General features: G+C 40.8%; 1 protein-coding gene and 1 non-coding gene across 2 annotated transcripts in view; one reads left to right on the forward strand and one right to left on the reverse strand.

The window, feature by feature from the left end:
- Positions 1–13,744, reverse strand: part of CRYBG1 (crystallin beta-gamma domain containing 1) — a 228,536-nt gene that overhangs the window by 199,875 nt on the left and 14,917 nt on the right. The window lies entirely within an intron of this gene.
- On the forward strand, positions 6,165–6,270 carry LOC128053613 (U6 spliceosomal RNA). The gene has a single exon (XR_008199935.1). It is a non-coding gene; the product is annotated as a U6 spliceosomal RNA (small nuclear RNA).

The following is a 13,744-nucleotide window of genomic DNA, read 5'->3' on the forward strand; positions in this document are numbered from 1 at the left end:
AAGATTTGGGGAAAGGAATTTTAATTTGAGGTGCAACTTCCGTACTGAACAAAGGGTAAATAGATGAGCAAAAATATAAAGTACACACTGGGCAATTTAGAACTTGGTGAAACTGGTACCAACTCCATGCCAGTGCTTATTTTTATGCTTAGGTATCACTTTTTTTTTAAGTTTAGAAATACTAAACATTCCTAGCTGTCACAGTAAAGAATTCTATTTTTATTTTAAAATGGTTAAAACTGTATAAAAGACACTGATTTTTCTCTTAGATAGCCACTTCTATGGTATAAAGCTAGGGTTTTTATAAGATGGCTATAACTGAATACTGTTTCTTATATGGTGGCATCTTACTCTGATTATTAGGAGAGTACATAGAAATAAACAACTTGAGAAATAAACTTGCCAATCTGAACCTATAAAGTGAAAAGCATAATTCACAAGGCCATATATCAGATGGCATTTTTCCCTGCACACTGATGGTTGATACCAGAAAATACTACTCTACTCTAGAACAGAAGTGTATTCTGTGTTTATGAGTCTCCTGCTGAAAGTGAAATGTCTTAATACAGATAAAATTATATACTCAAGATATTTTTAAACCATAAAGATAGTTTGCTCTGAAATCACTAATAATGGAGCTAGAATGAAGAAACAATGGCCAACAATTTATGAAGAATATTTAGGTCCAAGCTGGGATAGAGGGAAGGGACAGGGTGGAAAAGGGGACCAAATCTCCCCTCCCTTCTTTGCATTTAAGCTCATTAGCTCTTGCATTAGTCCCAAGATAGTTCACGACCCCTAAAGTATTTGGAAGTGCAAAGATCTAGGTAGCAAAATTGTCCATAAAGTGATTTTCAGACTTTCAGGGAAGTTTTTCAACACATATAGAAAAGAAGTACATGTAATTCACCAGTCTCCCGAAGCTTAAGTTTGAACTTAGAAAAAAGCAGTCTAGGCAACAGATGGGCCTTAGATTTGGTGGGGTGACCTTATAACTTATCATCCAAACAAGGAACTTTTCAGAGTACAAGAGAGTGCTGATAATAAGACTACTGGGCAGGGGAGAAGAGAGAGGGTCAGCTATGAGTTTAGAGGAAGGGGCAGTGGCATCATGCTCCATGCCCAATGAGGGAAGTGGAAACTTGGAGACTTCCATCTCTCCTGCATATGAAAGGCAGGTTACCAGCTTATCTTCCTTGGCCTTTTTTCTTTCCTCGCCTCTTATATCAAGATACTTCTTTCCATTCAGAATTCAAAGCATGTTGCAACTCCAGTTATAATTAATCTCACTGTGTGTGGAAATTCTGATAATTCAACACATTTTTAAAAATCCCTACAACTTCATACTGCCATTTTATTGATTTGCCAGTTTTCTAGCCTTTGTATTGGCCTCATGCAAAACTACCTTAACTAAACTATATTCCAAATCAAATTAGGGGCTTTAAGAGACAATCTATTTTAAGAAATTTTCAATAACATTGTTCCTTATAGAATTCTCTTTTATAAGAATGCCCCAGAGAGAATCTGCTCTGAGTAAAAAGAAGTGTTATAATTCTCCCTATGGGTCTGTATCTAAATTAAGGACTGAAGTGTGTAACTTAGACCATTTCTTGTTTTACTGAGAGTATTAGAAAACTCAGTGCCAAATCTGAAGCCCAGTCATACAAGTGGGTGGGTCATTATGATCAGCAAATTTAGTCTTACTTCTTATTAACCTGGGTCCCACCTTTGTTTTTACCTTGTTGTTTTACTGTATTTGTAAATCATGCTACTTTGTAATATTTCATGCCTCTTTAAGTCCTTGAAATCCTTCTTGGATTAAGATTCAGTTACAAGAACAAGAAGGAATAGGAACAGAGGAGACAGAGCAATTGTCTCCAAATGCTACTTTTGCTTTTAATCAATGTCAGAATCAAATCTGGTTCCAAATCAACCTGTCTCAGTTCTGTCCCCTCTGAAGAACAAGGCCCAGGTGCCTGAGAAGCTCCTATGGGGCCAGAGGGTCACAAAAGATTCTCTGTGGCCTTGTTTAAACTCATGTTATTTCCCATCCTAAACAAAGGGGACACTAACCACCCACCATCAGGAGGCAGTGCCCTGCAAGTTGCCTCCTCTCAGAAGTGATGTGCCGAGCTGAGCTGCACACTTGCTCTCACCTGGTGCTGCATGGCCAACATTGCACATCTTCAGAAAAACTTTGTTGTTGCTGTAGTTTAGCTGTTAAGTCGTCTCCGACCCCGTGTCAGTTGTGACTCTTGTAAGCATAACTGTAGCCCACCAGGCTCCTCTGTCCATGGGATTTCCCACACAAGAATACTTGCCTTGTGACAAATGCAATTTATGAGCAAGGAAGCATTTTTTTTCTTAGAGCAAAGCTTAGGTCACACACAGGGACGAGAACCACAATGACAGCTTCCCTAACTCCAAGTACTAATCTCTCAAGCTTGCCAGTCCAGACAATCATCAACCACCTGGCTCAGAGCTCTTTATGCACTGGAACACGTAGAAGATTGACTATGAAAAACTGCATGAGGAAGTTACCTGTGGCAAACCTGACAGATATGAACAACAGATGTGGAAATGAAGAGCTGATCAGAGGAAAAATATGTGTGACAAACCATATGATACATATCAGAGAGTCTTGTTAGAAATCCATTCATACCAGAATTTTTCATCTGTTGTGCTTGGCATTTTTTTAGGAGGTAAAGTCCAGCCTTCCAAAACCGTTCCTACTATTGTCGTTTGCCTAATTTCATTTACATATGTATATATATGTAAATAGGCTTCCCTTGTAGCTCAGTTGGTAAAGAATCTGCCTGCAGTGCAGGAAACCTGGGTTTGATCCCTGGGTTGGGAAGATCACCTGGAGAAGGAAATAGCAACCCACCCTAATATCCTTGCCTGGAAAATCTCATCGACAGAGAAGCCTGGTGGACTGCAGTCCATGGGGTCACAAAGAGTCGGGCACGACTGAGCAACTAACACTTTTATATGTAAAAGGATCAAGACTTTACACATCTGCTATATTTGGCTCTGTAGTCAATGATTTTTGTTGCTGTTTAGTCGCTAAGTCATGTCCAGCTCTCGTGACCCCATGGATTGTAGCCCACCAGACTCCTCAGTCCACGGATTTTCCAAGCAAGAATACTGGAGTGGGTTGTGACTTCCTTCTCCAGGGGATGCTCCTGACCTGGAGATTGAATCTGGGTCTCCTGAGTCTCTTGCATAGGCAGGCGAATTCTTTACCACTGCATCACCTGGGAAGCACTCAAATATTTATAAAAATTGTAAGCATAAAGTAATGAACTTTAAACTCAAGAGACCTGGGTTTGGCCTCAGGCAGCTGGGTGCCCTTGGGAAGACCTTTTTGAGATTTTTATATCCTAGTTCTCCTTGGGATAGACCTGTGGTTCTCAAATATTAATGACAGGTGGGTTAAAATGCAGATTCCTAGGTAGGTAGAGTCACTCAGTTTAGTCGCTAGGTTTAGTCACTCAGTTGGTCCGACTCTTTGTGACTGCATAGACTGTAGCCTGCCATGCTCCTCTGTCCATGGGATTCTCCAGGCAAGAATACTGGAGTGGGTTGCCATTCCCTTCTCCAGGAGATCTTCCCAATCCAGGGATCGAACCTGGGTCTCCTATGTTGCCGGCAAATTCTTTACCAACTGAGCCACTAGGGAAGCAGATTCCTAGGCCCTACTCAAAAGCTACCACATTTTAATTCTTGAAGGTGGGGACAGGAGTCGGCTTTTTTCTCCAGGTGATTCTGATTTGGATATCTAAGCAACACATTTTCAGAAACTCTAGAGGAGAAGACCTCCTCCCATACTTTTAAAAAATCTGTAATATTCTGGTTCATAATTAGTTCAAGTTGACTTTTCAGCATCCTTTTCCCAAAGATCCTACCTCAAGAGTCCATCTGCCCTCTTGATTTTTTGTCTGCCTTTCATGGACTTGAAGACATAAGAAAATGATCACAAGAATTTCCCATTAGTCCTACCTGGGTATCAGTAATCTTGTAACAGACTTCCCTGGTAGTCTAGTGGTTAAGAATCCACCTGCCCATGCTGGGGATACAGCTTCAAGCCCTGGTCTGGAAAGATTTCACATGCTGTGGGGAAACTAAGCCCATGTGCCTAGAGCCCTTGCTGTGCACCAAGAGAAGCCACCACAATGAGAAGTGGCCCCACACACTGCAACCAGAGAGTAGCCCCCACTCAAAACTAGAGAAGGCTTGCATGCAGCAACGAAAACCCAGTGCAGCCAAAAATAAATTTAAAAAGTAATAATAACCTTGCAGTGAGCAGATTACCTAATAGCAATATAGTCATGATGGCTTCATTATCATTTTCTTTCACAATGTGACTAAATCAAGGACAATTATTCACTAGGGCATATTACTGTTAATAATACCTTTTTAAAAAATAATAAGTAAACAGATTATCAAAGGCCTTCTGCCAGCTTCTGCACATCAGTAGTACAGAAAACAGTTTTAAACACTTAGCTTTTAATTCTGGGCTAAATATTTAATTTTAATGATCACAAAATATGAAACAAGGTTACATTCCTAACAGAAATATAGCCATATTTCTAACACGTTTTCCCACTGTATAAACAGTGGCCACAGGACTGTAAAAGGTCAGTTTTCATTCCAATTCCAAAGAAGGGCAGTGCTGAAGAGTGTTCAAGCTACCATATAATTGCACTCATTTCACATGCTAGCAAAGTAATGCTCAAAATCCTTCAAGCTAGGCTTTGTAGTATGTGAGCTGAAAACTTCCAGATGTAAAACTTGGATTTATTGAAAAAGCAAGGAACCAGAGATCAAATTGCCAACATCTGTTGGATCATAGGAAAAGCAAGAGAATGCCAGAAAAACATCTACTTCAGCTTCACTGTCTAAAGCCTTTGACTGTGTAGGTCACAACAAACTGGAAAATTCTTAGAGATAGGAATACCAGACCACATTACCTGTCTCCCGAGAAATCTGTATGCAGGTCAAGAAGCAACAGTTAGAACTGGACATGGAACAAAGGACTGGTTCAAAATTGCGAAAGGAGTATGTCAAGGCTGTATATTGTCACTCTGCTTATTTAACTTACATGCAGAGCACATTATGCGAAATGCCAAGCTGGATGAAGCTCAAGCTGGAATCAACATTGCCAGAAGAAATATCAATAACCTCAGATATGCAGATGATACCATCTTAATGGCAGAAAGCGAAGGTGGGAACTAAAGAGCCTCTTGATGAGTGAAAAACTTGGCTTAAAACTCAACATTCAGAAAACTAAAATTACGGCATCTGGTCCCATCACTTCATGGCAAATAGATGGGGAAACAATGGAAACAGTGACAGACTTTATTTTCTTGGGAATCCAAAAATCACTGCAGATGGTGACTGCAGCCATGAAATTAAAAGACACTTGGTCCTTGGAAGAAAAGTTATGATAAACATAGATATTGTATTAAAAAGCAGATATCACTTTGCCAGCAAAGATCCATATAGTCAAAGCTTTGGTTTTTCCAGAGGTCATGTATGGATATGAGAGCTGGACAATAAAGAAGGCTGAGTGCCAAAGAATTGATGCCTTCGAACCACAGTGCTGGAGAAGAGTCTTGAGAATCCCTTAGACTGCAAGGAGATCAAACCACTCAATTCTAAAGGAAATCATCCCTGAATATTCATGGGAAGGAATAATACTGAAGCTGAAGCTCCAATACTTTGGCCACCTGATGCGAAGAGCTGACTCATTGGAAAAGACTGATGCTGGGAGGGATTGGGGGCAGGAGGAGAAGGGAATGACAGAGGATGAGATGGTTGGATGGTATCACCGACTCGATGGACGTGAATTGGAACAAACTCTGGGAGATGATGAAGGACAGGGAAGCCTGGCATGTTGCAGTCCATGGAGTTGCAAAGAATTGGATACAACTGAGCTGGATCATCGAAAAAGCAAGAGAGTTCCAGAAAAACATCTATTTCTGCTTTATTGACTATGCCAAAGGCTTTGACTGTGTGGATCACAATACACTGTGGAAAATTCTGAAAGAGATGGGAATACCAGACCACCTGACCTGCCTCTTGAGAAACCAGTATGCAAGTCAGAAAGCAACAGTTAGAACTGGACATGGAACAACAGACTGGTTCCAAATAGGAAAAGGGTGCTTGCTTTGGCAGCACATATACAAAATTGGAACAATACAAAGAAGATTAGCATGGCCCCTGCGCAAGGATGACACGCAAATTCGTAAAGCGTTCCATATTTTTTGATTTGGGAGAATGGCATTGAAACATGTATACTATCATGTAAGAAATGAATCACCAGTCTATGTTTGATGCAGGATACAGGATGCTTGGGGCTGGTGCACGGGGATGATCCAGAGAGATGATATGGGGTGGGAGGTGGGAGGGGGGGTTCATGTTTAGGAACTCATGTACACTCGTGGTGGATTCATGTCAATGTATGGCAAAACCAATACAGTATTGTAAAGTAAAATAAAAATAAAAATTAAAAAAAAATAGGAAAAGGAGTACGTCAAGGCTATATATTGTCACCCTGCTTATTTAACCTATATGCAGAGTACATCATGAGAAACACTGGGATGGAAGAAGCACAAACTGGAATCAAGATTGCTGGGAGAAATATCAATAACCTCAGATATGCAGATGACACCACCCTTATGGCAGAAAGTGAAGAAGAATTGAAGAACCTCTTGAAAGTGAAAGAGGAGAGTGAAAAAGTTGGCTTAAAGCTCAACATTCAGAAAACTAAGATCATGGCATCTGGTCCCATCACTTCACGGCAAATAGATGGGGAAATAGTGGAAAAATTGGCTGACTTTATATGTGGGGGCTCCAAAATCACTGCAGATGGTGACTGCAGCCATGAAATTAAAAGACACTTACTCCTTAGAAAGAAAGTTATGACCAACCTAGACAGCATATTAAAAAGCAGAGATATTACTCTCCCAACAAAGGTCCCTCTCATCAAGGCTATGGTTTTTTCAGTGGTCATGTATGGATGTGAGAGTTGGACTATAAAGAAAGCTAAGTGCCAAAGAACTGATGCTTTTGAACTGTGGTGTTGGAGAAGACTCTCGAGTCCCTTGGACTGCAAGGAGATCCAACCAATCCTTTCTAAAGGAGATCAGTCCTGGGTGTTCATTGGAAGGACCAATGTTGAAGCTGAAACTCTAATACTTTGGCCACTTGATGCGAAGAGCTGACTCATTTGAAAAGACCCTGATGCTGGGAAAGATTGAGGGCAGGAAGAGAAGGGGATGACAGAGGATGAGATGGTTGGATGGCATCACCGACTCAATGACATGAGTTTGGGTAAACTCCGGGAGTTGGTGATGGACAGGGAGGCCTGGCATGCTGCGATTCATGGGGTCACAAAGAGTCGGACACAGTTGAGCGACTGCACTGAACTGAGCAACTGAACAACAACAAACAAATAGCATTTATGTAGAAAGATTGATTTTTAAAAGCCAACTTCACCTAGAAAGTAATAGAGTTTTCATAAAATTGAGTGATGCTGAAAGAACAAGAATTTAATGCTTATGCCAAACATTCTATTTTAAATTCCAGAAGTTTCAAGGTCAGGGATACTGCTGACAGCTGGCTTGACTCTCCATAGAACCTGATAGGAAAAAATTCTGTTCTCTCCTAGTGTGCTTTAATAACACCTCAGAGAATGTGTTTTCTCTATCAGAAAGATAGCTTCTACAAAATAAAAACATATTCCTTGTGAAGTTTTACCCTTTGCATCACAAAGTTCTCAGGGATGCTACTCCCTTTAAAGTGTCCCAGGTGTCGCCAGCCAGCAATTAGGCTCTACAGTTTTGACTACACTGATGGCATGTGTACTGTCAACACGTCTTTTTGCAATGTCTATGGCCTGCCTCCCAGATTCACGGTTAAGGTTAATAGGTACTCAGGAGCCCGCCCCTCCCTGGCTGCTACATGCCATTGTGTTTAGAGGTAGACAGGAAGTCTCTGCAGCTGAGGAGGGCTGCTGTTCACTTCCTGGTGAACTGCTTCAGTGTCCCTGAGTGGTGCATCCTTCCAAAAGTGGATGCTAGAAACCACCACAATATTGTAAAGTAATTGGCTTCCAATTAAAATAAATTAATTTTTTTTTTTAAGTGAATGCCTATCTACCTTCAGTTGGGGCACCAGAGGGCAGTAGTTTGGCTGTATTGCTCTGGCTGTACCACTGTAACCAGACAATGGCAGGCACTGTAACCCCTTCAGGATGTGGTGGCTGGGGACCCTGGACTTCCACCACCAGGGGGCTTTCTGGCCCCAGGAGCCCACACTGCCTGAGGCAGAAAGTGCCCTGTAGGAGCAGCTCTCAATCAGTGACTGGTAGAGCCTGCTCTTCTAATACTCCAGTTCCCCTGGCCCAGGGATGGTGCAGCTCTGACTTCTACAGCGACATTCGGGGTTTCCCAAGGGGACTAACCTCCATCCATGAGAGTGATCACTCCCCGTTTACTGGCTGGCCTCTCTTTCCTACTCATTCTTCACTCCCAAATCCTATCTGTACTTGAATCCTTGTCATAGAGTCTGCTTCTAAGAAAACCATCTTCTAGGAACCTTCCCACAGTCAATCTAGTATCCCCTGGATGTGGTTTTTTAACATTTGGGACTGACTGGTGTGTAAATGTTGGAGATAACATATGTGTTTATGTCCTTCAACCTCCCCAATAGCAAGCTGGAAGCTCTAGACGAATAGAATAGGGAAGGAGTTAATTAAAATCCCTTAACTCTCCCACTGGTTCATTTTTCATATTTGAGGGAACTGAGCTCCAAAGAGGTGAAATGATTTGCATAAGGTAACACAATCAGCAAATAGCTGAATCAGGAGCAGAATTTAAACATTTTGGCCACAACCTCAGGGCTGAAAATACTTCATCCCTGTAAATAAAGTAGTATGCTATTTTATGAAGTCAAAAGAGATGTTATGACTATGTAGAAGCCAGACATAAAATTTCTACATTTCCCCCTAAGTTTTTGTTGTTAGTAAGGGCTTCTGGGGGCTTCCCCAGTGGCTCACCTGCAATGCAGGAGACTTGGGTTCAATCTCTGGGTCAGGAAGATCCCCTGGAAGGAAACGGCACCCTCTCCAGTATTCTTGCCTGGACAATCCCTTGGACAGAGGAACCTGGTGGGCTACAGTCCAAGAGGTTGCAAAGAGTAGGACACGAGTGAGCGGCTAAGCACATATAGAGCTTCTAGGCTGCAAATCAGAGTGTTTGTAGATTCTTCAGTTTGGATTTTATGATCCGGTGCTGCATTAGTGAAATGATGATCAAACATAAATACACAGATGTATACATCTTAAGATCTTCCTCAAAACAGTATTCATATGATTTACCCTTCATGTTATATGTCTAAGGTAAATACATAACTCTTCTTAAAGTTTTCTTCTTTTCCCTTTTGCAAATATTCAAGATGTACAAGTTTCCTTCTCAGAAGAGGTGTAGAAACCATAACCTTGACAACCTACCTCTTGACTTTGATGGCTCTCTACTTTTCATCAAGGGACACGCTCACCGAAAAGGGTAGAAATAACTACTTATCATTAGAACCAATTCCATTTCTGTATATGCTAGACACTGCTATTTATTATACTTAAATCTTGACCAACTTTCCTGGAAAATGATAAACTCAAATATATAATTTGAGGACTTAGACAAGAACAAAACTTATAAAAGGCCAAATTCACCCCTCCTAATATAAATGAGGAATCTAAGCCCCAGGAAAAGACAAATGATTTTACTGAACCAGCATGACCAATAATTAGAGACCCAAGTCTTCAGATTTCTGCTTTGGTTCTTTTCCCAACTCATTATTAATCTTTTTTTAAAAAAATTCACCTACATGATTGGTACAAAAATACAAAAGTTGTGACAGAAATAGCTACACTGCCTTATCACACTCACCTCTCTGCACTAATAAACCATCAGACTCATGTAGGTGGCTGGTCCATCAGCCCTGTGATCCTTCTCCAGGCTTTAATGTTCAGGGAAATTGACTATAGCTTCTCTAGGTTCCTGTCCATGCCCAAGCCTTAGCATTGGGGCTCCAGAACCAGAGAATTCAATCAGACTTTTTCAAATAACACCTTCCCAAGAAGTTACCATGGAGATGTTTTTAACTGCTAAATATTTGAATTTCCTAAATATATTGTGTTCAATGAGACTTAAATTTCCACTTGGAGAAAAAAATGCAACTGAAGGTGTGTGTTGAGACTTGAATACAAGTAGCTCTGCTGGGAAATGTGTCTGGTGGAGTAACAACTGAGATTTTGCTTCACTGAAGTTGTACAAGTGAGGACAGCATCTTTGGCTATCAAACTCCAAACACTGAAATGTCCTAGAGACAACTGTCTTTCAGAAGAGCACAAAGTAGGTAAGAGTCAAACGACAATTCAACAGCCATCCACTTGGTACTAACATAAAGTCCATTATTTTCTATATATATAATTCTTTTCCAAAGGTTATGTTAGAAATTTAATATTTATAATAGTGTAATATTTAACTAGAATGTAAAGATCAATATCTTATTCTACTAATCAAGTAAGTATTTTTCAATTTCCTTTTCTACTAATACATCATTTTATTCCATTAGCTCGAGCATGTTAAATTTAAAAAGGGAAGAAAAAGAAAGCACATCACAATAAACCAATAAAGCCACCAACATTTTTTCCCCTATCGAATGTGCTGGGATATTTGTGGAGCTACAATGGAAAGAGCACTGACTACAGTTCTGGAGTCCTGGGATACAGTGCTGACTTTCACTAAACAACTTCATGCTTCAATTGCTTAATCTGCTAAATGGAGACATCCAGACCCAACTACTTCTCAGAATTGTCTGGGAATCCCCAAATGAGCTTCCTCTGTGAAATATGCTGTGTCTGTAAGATAAAGGTTGGCAGTGGCTGAGGAGGAAATATGGGTGTGTCCATCTGGCTACCACAATTCCCACAGGCACTGAAGTGGTACAGTGTGACAGGAAAAGGGAAGAAACCCAAGAAGGAGGGGCCCTGCACAGTGGCACCAAAATCCACACAGCCCCCACTTGCACCTCGTCACTGCACAGGGAACTGGATGGATATAGATGGGAGTGCCCCCTGTACCAGCTTCAGACCAGAACCCCAGAGATGGAGAGGAATGAACACAGAGGAGACTGGGATGGAGAAAAGAGAGGGCACAGTAAAGACTGCCATGTGTCCACTCATTTTTGAAAAGACCAAAGGAAAAGGAAAAATAATTTACAAGGCTTCCAGAAAAGATGTGGTGAGAACCAAGAGATGAGTCAAGGGATGATAGAGTTTACTGAAAGTCTCACAGTTCTCACCACACTTTCCCACACTGTTTCCAAGGAGTCTCTCAACAGCCTGGTTGTGGGTACCTAGGCAGGTTGGTATCATTCCCATGTTATTGGTTAGTAGCTGGAAGTTCAAAGAGTTTAGATAGCTTGCCTAAAGTTTTCTAACTTGTAACTGAGAAATACAGGATTAAGACCAAAGCCCTCTCAATTCTCTACTGCTAGGTTGTTTTTTCTTTTCTGCCATCACTGGTCATTACTAAATGGTGAGAATTTTATGCATTTAATTTTATGTGAATCATCCTTATTCTATGCCAGTGGTAGAATATATTCACAGTAATTCACATTTCTAAGAGCATGAAATATAGACTGAATATCAAATCGACAGAGACATTTCCTAATATACGTAAAATTTATTTTTTAGAAAGGTACTAAACTTTTGAGCAGCTCCGTGAGTCCTTGGATAAGCCTCAATACAGTGTCAGTCAGGGATCTGGTCAGTGACGACCCATTAGCCATGGATGACATTGCCATTCAACTGAAAAGATTTGTGAAGTAATAACAGTTCCTGGTAAGTTTGCTGAACCTTTTGGCATTTGTTCAGGAAAATAACACACTGAGATTTTGAAATGAAGCAAAAGCAAATGAAGTTAACTTTGCTACATGTTTTGCTTTTTATTTAAAGACTAAGAAAATTATCACTCATATAGGAGGAATTCCAAAAGCATGGCATCTACTCAGCTCACAAAATTCTGAGAATGTTTTCTATAAGGAAGAGATCATAAGAGACATGTAGATGGAGCAGGAATATGTAAGTGGATATAGATGGCCATACACATATGAATATTCAAACTGCCAAGAACAGGAGGAAATACATAAGGGATGAACCACAAAATCCCAGAATGAAAAGAGAAATGAAACTATCGAACCAAAAATATTCAAATGCAAGAAAAGAACTGCCAAAAGAACATCTGGCAGCTAAGGCATCCTCCTTATCTTTTAAGTACAGGTGTTTAACACAGTGCATGGAAGACTTTATTGCCCCCTTCTCTCTGTTCCAAAAGCAATTTGCTTGTATCTTTATGACAGTAATTTAATTCAATCTAGCACCAGCTTGGTCCTGACCTAACTAAACTCCTTATTCCAATTCTGAATGGTCTTTTACCCTTCTTCAGTGCAAAACTCTAAATATAATAATAACAAAAACAGATGGTTTATCCACATCACTACAAATGAATCAATTTCATTCCTTTTTGTGACTGTTTGTATCATTGCATATATGTACCACATCTTTATCCATTCCTCTGACCATGAACATTTAGGCTGCTTTCGTGTCCTGCCTATTGTAAACAGTGCTGCAATGAACACTGGGGTACACAGAGAAAAACAAATATCATATATTAATACATTCATATGAAATCTAGAAAATGGTACTAACGAACCTATTAACATTTACAGGAGTAAAGATGCAGACGTGGAGAACAGACTGGTGGACACGACAGGTGAAAGAAGAAGGCGGGATGAACTGAGAGAGTAGCACTGACATACATACACTACCACGTGGGAAACATAGCCAGTGGGAAGCTGCTGTGTGACCCAGGGAGCTCAGCTCAGTGATCTATGATGACCTGGGGGGGGGGGGGGAGGGAGGGGATATATGTATACTTACAGCTGATTTGTGTGTTATACGGAAAAAACTAATATTCTAAAGTGATTATACTCCAGTTAAAAAAATAAAAAATATAAGAAAGAACATATCACTCAGATTTAGATGATGTCAGATAGGATTCCAGCAGGGGACAGATGGCACACGTAGAAGAGATGATAGAAAAGTGTTTAAAGAACTATTTGTAAGATGAGGGCCGGTGAAGGAAAATCAATACGCAACAGTGGAGGGAGCAGCCCAGGGCTCCCAACAGCAGGAAATCATTACTATTTCTAGACAGATAGGCAAGGGAGGGCATGAGTTCTGGATCAGGCAGATCTGAGCTATAGAAGAGGCTGTAGCCTTCAGCAGAGTAGCAAAGCCACCACCACCCTCCAGTACCACCTCCTGCTCCTGCCCTCTCCTCCAAAGCCTCCCACTGGCTGAACCTAACTAGAAACCAGAAAGCAGGAGAGCTGGGTCCACACAGTCTATAAATAAGCCCTCGGGAGCACAGAGGAGGGTGGAGAGTGGAGCCAGAAGGGCACACAGAGACCAGCCAGAGACTGAGGTCTCACCGAGATGCCCACTGCCACATTGCTGATTACGATGAAAAATCAGAAAGAACCTAAATGCCCAGCAACAGAGGAACGACTAAGAAAATTGTTTTACATATTTCAATGAAGTGAAAATGTGCTTTTATCTTAGTGAAAAATAAAACAGGATATAAAAAACATCTAAATTGCTGCCTTTGTAATT

This window comes from Budorcas taxicolor, chromosome 9 (genome assembly GCF_023091745.1).
Source record: "Budorcas taxicolor isolate Tak-1 chromosome 9, Takin1.1, whole genome shotgun sequence".
Taxonomy (NCBI): domain Eukaryota; kingdom Metazoa; phylum Chordata; class Mammalia; order Artiodactyla; family Bovidae; genus Budorcas; species Budorcas taxicolor.